The following is a 10,060-nucleotide window of genomic DNA, read 5'->3' on the forward strand; positions in this document are numbered from 1 at the left end:
GCCATACCAGTGGCAGGGGCTCAAATGACTGCTTGGAGATGTCTCAGCCAACAAAAGTATTTAATCCTGAGCATTACATGACACATGAAACGGGAAATCCCATGTTTCAGTCTCTTAGACTTTCTAATGAAGTATCTTTCCCTCCAATGTTTGTATGACTGCATTTTCTGAACCAGCAATGTCTCCCTCAAACTGCTTTCAGTGTATGTTTTGTCTCTCTCCCTCTCTCTCTCATGCTTTTCTCCCCATATTGTGAACACTTCTCTGGCTTCTTAGCCTGTCCCTTTACCTAAAGCCTCTAGTCTCTTTTCAACTCGGGAAGATTGAAGAGTTGTGCCATTTTGCACTGCTCGACAATTGACATCCTCTGAGATATTAACACTTTGCTGTTGTTGAGCAAGGAGTGCTGAACAGTTGAAGTGTGTCTGCCAGGAACTGGAAGAGCAAGTTGCTGAGCACAGGCATTCCTGTTCTTCAGTTATAGTTTTTGGCTCTTCCTTTCGACCACCGATCTGTGACTCTCCTCACACTTCTCCATGAAGTAGAGGCTGGAAGCAACAGCAGAGCATCACAGACAAGTCACGAAGCTCCTTTCCTGGAGAAGCCAGCACTGGCCTGAATGGGTAAACAAGGACCTATAACAGGGATTTCAGTAGGTGGCTGGGGACACTGCACTGGTAGTTAGCCCGATAGCATTTTGTTTAACCGATAGAAATAAATATGCTCTTAAAGTTAAGCACACACTGATGAGTTAAAATTAGCTAGAAATTAGAAACCAGCCATGGGATGTTTTGCTGTTACATATATGTCTATGTTGGGACCTGTTTCTTTTCATTTGCATGTGTTTATGTACTTAAGAGATAATCATAAGCAAGTCCTCCCTCTCCTAGATGTTTATTTTCTTAATGAAAATATATTGTAATTTGTTGCTTTAGAAGCACTGGACTTCTCTCTGTTGGATAGAGGAATTATAGATAATTTCCTTGTGTCCTTATTTCTGTATTTCCTTCTGCTTTTGTTTTAAGATTTAAGAAGAAGATGAAAAACTATCAACAAAAGATACCTAAGTGCCATCTGAATGCATTATTATAAGAGGAAGCAAAGCTCCCAGTCACTTTACTATATGTTTCCCAGCAAATACTAATAACTGTTTGTATGCATAATAAAAATATGTATGTATAAAACATTGTATATAGAGCGGTACAGCAATGAAAAATATCCCTCTGGGACTTATACCGTTATTGTCTCAATGAAATTCAGATCCTCTTTTCTCCGCTAATTTAGCAGCACACAAGCCCCGAATCCTTCCAGTCCCACACTGTGCCTCAGAAACGCCTGTGTACACAGACTGCGTTTCTTTAATCAGTGTAAATTCACCCTGCAATTTTCTCTCCCCATTGCTACCCCCTTGAGCAACAGCTTAATAAATAAATAAATAAAATCCGTTTAGCTGCTCCCCGAGTTGAGTGCAGCCAGACATCCTCTCTAGGTCTTTAGGTAGATGAGCAACCGTGCTGACTCCAGTGACTCACACACTTGTAATTATGTGCACACAGGGAATCTACATCCTTAATTTGTTTTTTGCCTCCTGTGGTGTTTAAATCATGAGGCTTTTTTTTTTTAACCTGCTTGTTGTTCTAGTTGGGTCTTAGCAAGTTTCTCTTTTCTCTGTTTTAGCTGGCTTTTCAGGTGCTCCAACAAAGTATAAGTATAAGGCTCCCACCAGAGTCCTTAAAGAAGAAAGATTTCCAGGGTGAGTATACTATATTAATAAATGAAACCCAACCTCTTAAAAATTACGCTGTCAGAAAAACCCATTAGGCTGTAAAAGAGTTGAAGTAAACATTAGATTTTAATATCTACTGCTGCTTAGATTTTTCTGAACTGAAAATCTCCAGTGAGCACTTAAAACTTCATTACTACGCTGAAAGGTTGTGAAAGGCTATTTAAAGGTTTTCAATTTTGCTGAAGTCTAGAGGTTATTACAGCTTGAAAGAATACAAACCCTAATATTACATGGAATGAAAGGAATCAAATTTATGTTCTCATCTCCCCTGTAGTTTAATCCAGTTCTATTAGATTCAATGGAGAAAATTAGGGCAGGTTGAAACTTTTTAGAGGGCTGATGAAAAATAATATTTGGTCATTGTAGAAAACATTTCTGTCTATTACTCACACTCTAAAGGATATTCCTATCTCTCGGTCCCACAGTCACAACTTATAGTGTTATCAGCCTCCTGCTCAGAAACCCATGGGCTATGACCTGTGTCAGACTCATACCAAAATGTCCAGAATTACACAAGAAAAATGAGGATATCTGACTCCATCTCAGAACTGAGGTTATCTATAACTTGATATGCAGGCTTTCGTTATAAATATTTTAAGCTCTTTTCCTCTTTTACTTAATTTGGGAAGGAATATTGGGTGACTCAAATGTTATGGGCTATCTATCATCATAGGAGACAGCTATAATGGAAGTTGACCAAACAGTGCAGTGCAAATTATGATAAAGAAGAACTTTTATACTCATCTACTGAGCAGTCCATCAGACTCCAGGTTTGGTCAGTCCCAAGTGCTAAATGAAGAAAAGCGTGTGCCTGGTGCGCAGCTGTAGCTGTGTGAAGAGCTGTTCATCTCTAACCCTACTGGGACTGGGGAGATTGGCAGCCCATTTCTTTTCATTCTGATGCTCTAGCCATCTCAAGCTTTCGCAACTGAATGATGTAGGGACCCAGCTACAGATATTTCCCTCAAATCATATTATCTTATCATAAAATAGTAAAAAATACTTTGAGCTTTGCTTAGTACTACCCATACCTCAATGTCTCTGTGCTGGCATTTCTACCTTGAGCCAACATACTGCCATTTATTTTAAAACATGCCTGGTGCTAATTGCTTAAATGCTTGTACATGACTATAGCTGTGTTGACCTAAATCCTGGAAGGTAAAAAAAAAAAAAAAAAAAGAAAAAAAAAAAGAAGAAAGAAGATAGCCAAACAGTACTCTGCATTTAAAGAAACACCTTTAACAAATCTGTGCATTAAAAGAATCCCCTTAGTAGAGACAGGGTCTCTGTAAGAGGAAATAAAATTACTAGACTACTTTTTAATGGCTTAAGCGTCTCACCATCTTTGACACAGCAGTCATGGTGCAACTGAGAAGGGGAGAACAAATAAAAGTCCTGGTGACCTTTCTGCCTTCCTTTGCTTGCTGCTTTGGGACACAGCAGGAATCAGATCAACCCATGAGGCGGTTACGCGACATGCTGGTTATCTCACTCCTCGAAGGACCCCTCTTGGGTGTATGACATGCCAGAGCATTGCTGCTCCTCCACCGAGCTCTCAGGAAGACCGGTCCAGAAGTTAAGCCCTAGCCACCAACAACAGCACCATCCTCAAGTGAGCTTCACATCCCCATATTACACCTCTTACACAATGTTCCTCACTCTCTTAGAGATATTCAGTTCCAGACTTTGGTCCTAATTAAAAAAGGGGGTAGAGAGGTACTAGAAGTTTTGACAGCCCTAACCCTAACAAATCTGTACCTTTGACTTCTCCCCTCACCCTTCCATTGCATCATCTATTAGCCCTTTAACGCCTTCAGAAATCACACGATTCTTAATGCAACGCGTGCGTGAACTGGCAAGGAAACACAAAGTGTTTCATGGACTTACAGGACAAAGTAGCTGGAAGGGATCTCCAGAGGTCTTCTGGTCCAGCGAAGGAAGGTTGCTCAAGGTCTCCTCAACTTGAGTTCTGAATCTCTGGCATGGAGGTACCACCGTCTCTGCAGGCCTTTGGGTGTAAAACAGCATTTGTCTATATTTTTATATAGGAGTATCTCCAGCTATAAAGACACAGAAAGACATACTACATTTCCAACAATTATTTCCTGTCTTGAAACCCAGAAGGCATTCGAATAGGCAGAATGCTACTATCAACTGTGCTCAATGAGGTATAGTGGTTTTAAGATGCAAATTGCTCTTCAACTTCAAATCTTAATTTCATTCACTTGGGAGAATCACAACTTGCACTTAATATGTGGACAGAAACTTATTGGCATTTTTCTGAGAGTGCTGGCTGTTACAAAAATCACTTATTCAACACATCATTTCAAAATATTCCTCAACATTTCAGAATTGATACATCTTCTACATCATTCAAATACATCTTTAGATTTTTATTAGGTAAGTAGGATTTCTTCCCTTTGTTGGAAGGAGAGTTAATCTTCATATTTTTGCCATATAATAAGTGCCAGAGCACAGATCCTGCTCTTTCCTTTATGTTTGTTTAGAGACTAGATATAAAAAGGCATTAATTTCCTAAATATTGGCATGTGTGCAGTTTTCACCATTCCTGTAAAGGTCAGTGAGTATGTTGTCAGTGGAGGAGAAGCAAATAAGTGCTCCTTTGCCCAGGAAGGCAGGTGTTATTCGAATCATTCTTGCTAGGCAATTTTCATCTTCCTTTGAGTTTATTACTTGTGTCAGCATCGGCGACAATAAATCAAGCACAAGTTGCCCGTCCGCATGGACACTTCTGTTGTCTCATAACGTGGGAAGGTAATGAGGAGGAGGAAATGACACTGCATGGGTGATACAGGTAAGCGTGCTCCCTCGGGGAGGGTGCGAGGACAGTGTTTGTCCCAGCTCCCACCTCTTCCAGTGCAAGAGACACGGTTTATGGGTTGCCTTGGGGCCATGGACTTCTCTGCCCAGCAGCTTCTCAGCTGTGGAGTCCAGCTGAAGTTAGTGAAAATAAAGATTTTCAGAGAATCTAGCTTAGAAACAGCACCTTGGGATCACACAGGAATACAGATTTTTGTATTAGCATATATAAAGTGCATGCCCTATACTACCACAGAAGGATCACATTAATTTTCAGTCCTCAAAAGAACTCAGGTCTTTAGGGAGACCACAGCTTTGCTCAGCTGGATCTGAGTCTAACCCAGTACCGCACCATTGACAGTGGCTACCTAACCAGCAGCAAGTGTTTCTTTAGCCCGACAGTTTCAGGTCTCTGTTCTTCTCCTTAGACCCCTAAGTGAGCACGTAACAAGTTATAAGCTCGAAGGCTTCCGAGCCCTTGGTCTTCTGAAGTAACTGTCTCTTGTAGGGATGCAATGGGTGGCAAAATGCAACCTTGAATCCAGTGGGGCTCAGCAGTGTTCAAGAAAAAGCAGATGAGTATAACATATACAGATGCAACACAGCAAACTGAAAAAGATGTAGAAGTTTTTAGGGACTTTTTTAATGCTTCCAGCAGGCTTTCTTTTACCTCCCTCAAAAAAAAAAAAAAAAAAGAAGAAAAAAAAAGAAAGCAGTATCTCTGCTGACACCCTGTAATAAACACAAAATTTGCAAGTAAGGAACTTTGTGTTTTATGTTCATACCTCCTGATTAAACTGAGTTGAAAGATATACAGTTTCAGGCTGCCTTCCCTTTTCCTTATGGTGTTTCTAGAATATGGTCCCAAAATACACATCTCAGAATTAACAGGGGCTGAACGGCTAATAAGTGCAAAATGCATCTCAGCTTTAACCATGGACTGCAACAGATACCTCCACAGCTTCCTCAGAGAAAAGTGGTACATTTCTGTAATACTTCAAATATTTCTTCCAAGAGTTATATAAAATGGGATGCTAATACGCACACAGAGAAAGGGAAATGCAGTCAGCGTTACTGGGCTAACTTTATAATACAAAAATCCATTCACATCAGCTTTGTACCCTTTACGGTGGAATCAGCAGTTTCTTAACCCGTCCAAATGCTTTGGAAAGGGAGCTGTTTCTCCCGTCAGTGCTCAAAGAGTGCTTTTAGTAAACGCAGCGAGAGGTCTGAGAATGCATCCAGGAGGAGACTTCAGCTCCGCTCTTGGTCTGGAGCACACATTTCGTTAACTCAGGGTACGTATTCTCTGTGCGATGCTGTCGCGCAGGTTCCAGGGGGTGACTTTGAGGGGCGCAGCTTTAAGGGGTTAAACATATAATGATGATATACTGAAGCTTCTAATGCTAATGTTTAAATGGAATCTAGTTGATTAATGAGGTCTTTCGTTTGCAGTCACTACAAAAATAATTTTTTTTTATCTTACTTGCACAGTCTACAGTACTTTCAAAGACACCGGCTGCTCATTATGAATAATCACACAGCGTTGATGAAAGAAGAGTACACTGAAAATGACAAAATCCCCAAGTTATTAATGTGCAAATATTCAATGTAAAGTGAAAATTATTTACCAAAAACACTCTGAAATGTTGTAATGTCATTTGTATAATTTAACGGGGGGGGAGGGGGGGGAGAAGAATGCGACCTTACTTTTTATCATTTTTCTAATATTTGCTATGCCCAGAATTAATTTCCAAGCAAAATGTAAGTCTTCTTTTTAGACAGCTGCTGCTTTGAGACTTAAAAAAAATTTAAAGAAAACAATTCGCTTTAAGAGAGTAGGAATATAAACACTGTACAATTAGCTGCTAATGACATTGTAAATCTGTTTCTTAAGAAACATATTTAACTCCTGATTTTAGACCTAATCATAAGATTTACACTAAAATCTACGCTCTCGATTTCTGTTCTGACATTCAAAGGTGTCCTTTTTCTCTGGAAACATATTGATACAGAATAACCTGTTTTGTGAGCTTCTGTGTTTCAGGTATTAAAGTACTAACAAAGAGAAAGAAAGCATGGGAATATGACAACATCAAATTTAACAAATTCAAGGAAAGATCCTTTCCAAATGATGAACATTTAACCTATAGAAGACTTGAAAAATAAAAAGCATCTTGGAGGCAAGGAATAGGCTTCAAGGTGGGAGTCAGCCTCCAGCTGTGGGAAGCAGGCAGGGAACTTATTAGGGCGGAATATACCGTGCCTGCCTCGGGAAGGAATCCCTACCCTTCCCATTGAAGTGGTTGGTAACAATTAGCCATATGAAATTAGGTGTTTAAATGTAGACACCTGAATTTAGACTGGTTACATTCCACCTATAGTATATCTAAGGTATCCACTACCTCAGAACACGATCCTGTAAATTATCTCCCGTATGAGATGCCCTTTTCTCAGAGACAAAGTAGAGAGACTAAGACATTGAACGTGACACAATGTGGTGTGTCACCTGGAGGTACACTGAACAAAACAAGGATCTGGCCTGGGTATGTCATGGTTGAAGTAATGCAAGTTGCAGCCTTGTGGGGGAAAAAAAAAAAAAAAAAGGAAGCCCACAAGTATAATGAATTTTCTTAATTTTCCTGTCATGGAGCTATTTGCTGGCATTTGTTTGCTTAACTGGCAGTCAGATTTAATATTTGACAGTATTACTTGACACGCCTAGGTCTAGAGCTCAGAGATTTCTAGGAGATTTTTTTTTATTTCCCAGATACAAGAAGTACACATACCTTATCCCGATGCAGATCTCCACCTTTCCACCATGCTCCTCAGTGATACCAAAAGAAAAGAGAGGTAGGAAGGGCTGTGACTTGAAAACCATTTTAGCCTCTATAGGCTTTTGAAGGCCTTTGAAATGTGTTCTGAGTTTCATGTAACACCATTTCTTCAAAGCAATGAAAAGCTTAAATTAGTGTTGCTTGAGAACATTTCAAGACCGATTTTTCTGTAAATTAATTTCTTGTGCTATTTTCACTGCTTTTGGCTTGCAGTAATTTAATCAGAGTCTGTAATCTTCTACCAGTTATCGTGCCACCCTATAATGTTCCTTTACACTTGAATAGAGTCCCTGAGTATGCTTCCAACCTATTGAGGGGACACATTCTAGGTGCTGCTGGTCCCAAACTTCATGTTTCGGTGTCCGAGAAGCACAGAAATAATTAAAATAGGTCAATGTCAACTTTAAAAATTCTATTTTTCTCCTTATGTGCACTGAGGATAACTTGCCCTCATGGACTCATTTTAAGTCCTATATTCTATGGATAGTTGTTTCATGTCTCAGCAGAGATTGTTTTGGAAATATGGAGATTCCTTAGATAGGCGTATATGAAATATCCTAAGAAAGAAAAAAATAAATCCTGATTGTGCAGACCAGTTTCACAAAAAATTGTTTCTGGCTGTAATTTTTATTTGCCGTTTACAGCAATTTACAATGGGCTTTTGCCACAAATCCTAGGCAGAATCTATCAATCTTTCTGCCATGAAGTGAAACAATACTTCACTCCTGTTGTGTGACCCTGGTGCTGTAATATTTTTCTAATTAAGATCACTATAAAATTCATTTTTCCTCTACTTCCTGCTCCACATCCCACTCCCAATTTTCTCTCAGAATAAGGTGGCTACCGTTTCTGTCTACTACCAACATAAATCAATTCATAGCAAATAGCCTAGTGTGATATCTATTAACTTGTCACCAGGGATAAAATTTATTTAAAAGTTAGGAAGTGTTTTGCAATATAAAATGCTACCCAGTGCAGCAGTAAATAGTATATGCTTCCTTAATAAAGCACTTCTTCAGGCACCATTTTTAGAAATACAACCTACCGGTACTGGAAGACTGACTGAAATTCACATACCATGAACATCGTTAGTAATTAGTGCCTCAAGAGTAACACTTACTTTTCTGGATAGCTTGCCTTGTATTATGTCAACAAGATTTTCCATTGGTTTACTGTCCCTTCCTTTTTTCTTGTTTTCCCAAACACGCTAGTAGATCACATCTTTTGGACAGGGACCTAAGAAAAATACAAAGCAGATGGATAGTCCCAATAATTTTCTGATAAAAATCATGGCATGGAACTCAGCTAATTCCATTTTTCTTTTCTGTAGGTTTTATGGTAATTTGATTTTAGTTGCACAGATATGAATGCCTTTGTTAATCAACACTGGCATGTCCAAAACAGTGTAAGAAATCTTCTCATTTTCTAAGCAGATTTGAAAACCTCTTTTTGGAGGAAACCACCTCACTTGATAAGTGTATAAGATAAAGCAGGGTAAAACATGCACTACAGCATTTGTTTGCCTAATCACATCACTTGTACTTTGCTGTTTTCCTCTGTTTATTAATATCTAATGAAAAAGAAGAAAGAGAAAAAGACAGAAAAATCACATAAAAAAGAAAACAAATGACAATAAACCAGTACTTCAGCAGACTACATGCAGAAAGGAAGAAAAGAATTCATCTCCAAAGACTTACAAGAATCTTTTTAAAGATAACAAGCATAAAGGAAATAGTTGGTATTGCATGTTAAAGTTCTCTTTAAAATCCCATTCATTTGTAAAGGAGAAAACATCGCTGTATTTTTCCAGTTCCTTGTACCACCCTGTGTTAACTTCTCCTCAGAGATATGTTGGATAGGTCATTTAGCAATTTTGCATAAATTGGAATGTTTCAGATTTCCCTTATCTAAGTATGATTCATTTAGCCACTAAAATTACTATTGAAACCCATTTTGCATCATTAGCTGGTATTACTAAATCGTTCAGCATGCTCAGAAAACACAACCATGGGAAAACATATGTTCATGTGAAGCACTTTTGATAAGCTGTTATAAAGAGAGTTCCAGTACATAAACCCATAACTTCTGCCTATAAAATGAAATGTGCAACAAGTAGGCCAAGTCTTGATTATCTCTCTGATATTAAAGCCACAATTTTGGTTTATTTTGCCACGTGGCGATTATGCCATCTGTGAATGACCCCCTTAAACTCCTCTGAGGTCTTCTGGACAAGGTCAGAAAGAGCCATTTTTATGGTTTGCTTTCATTTAAGATTTAGTCTTTGGTTTAGACAATCCCAGTTCATGATTTCTGCCCTGGCCTAGGACTAAGGAGCTCTCAGGTTTTCCTCACAGCCCTCTGGCCTGACCTCTGCCCAGCAGCCGAAATGCAGCTCTGGGACAAGGGGATGCTCCCTGCGGCACTGGGGGGACCAGACCAAGAGCCTGCCTGCAACGCCGGAGAATTTCCCAATTAACAGAGCGTGTGGTGGATACATCTCTTCCTTGCTCGTAGTAGTCAAGCAAGGCAAGAACCATCTCTTTCTTATTCATCATAGTCAAGCAAGGCAAGAACGACCATAAAACATTTTTACAAACAACCAGTTGCCACAGGGTTA

General features: G+C 39.2%; 1 long non-coding RNA gene across 1 annotated transcript; it reads left to right on the plus strand.

Annotated features, from left to right (window-relative positions):
* Positions 1-421: 421 nt before the first annotated feature.
* On the plus strand, positions 422-2,754 carry LOC128135667 (uncharacterized). Its single transcript, XR_008233197.1, has 3 exons — positions 422-623; positions 1,678-1,753; positions 2,460-2,754. It is a non-coding gene; the product is annotated as an uncharacterized LOC128135667 (long non-coding RNA).
* Positions 2,755-10,060: the final 7,306 nt, after the last annotated feature.

The sequence above is a fragment of the Harpia harpyja genome, chromosome 23 (genome assembly GCF_026419915.1).
Source record: "Harpia harpyja isolate bHarHar1 chromosome 23, bHarHar1 primary haplotype, whole genome shotgun sequence".
In the NCBI taxonomy this organism is placed as follows: Eukaryota; Metazoa; Chordata; class Aves; order Accipitriformes; family Accipitridae; genus Harpia; species Harpia harpyja.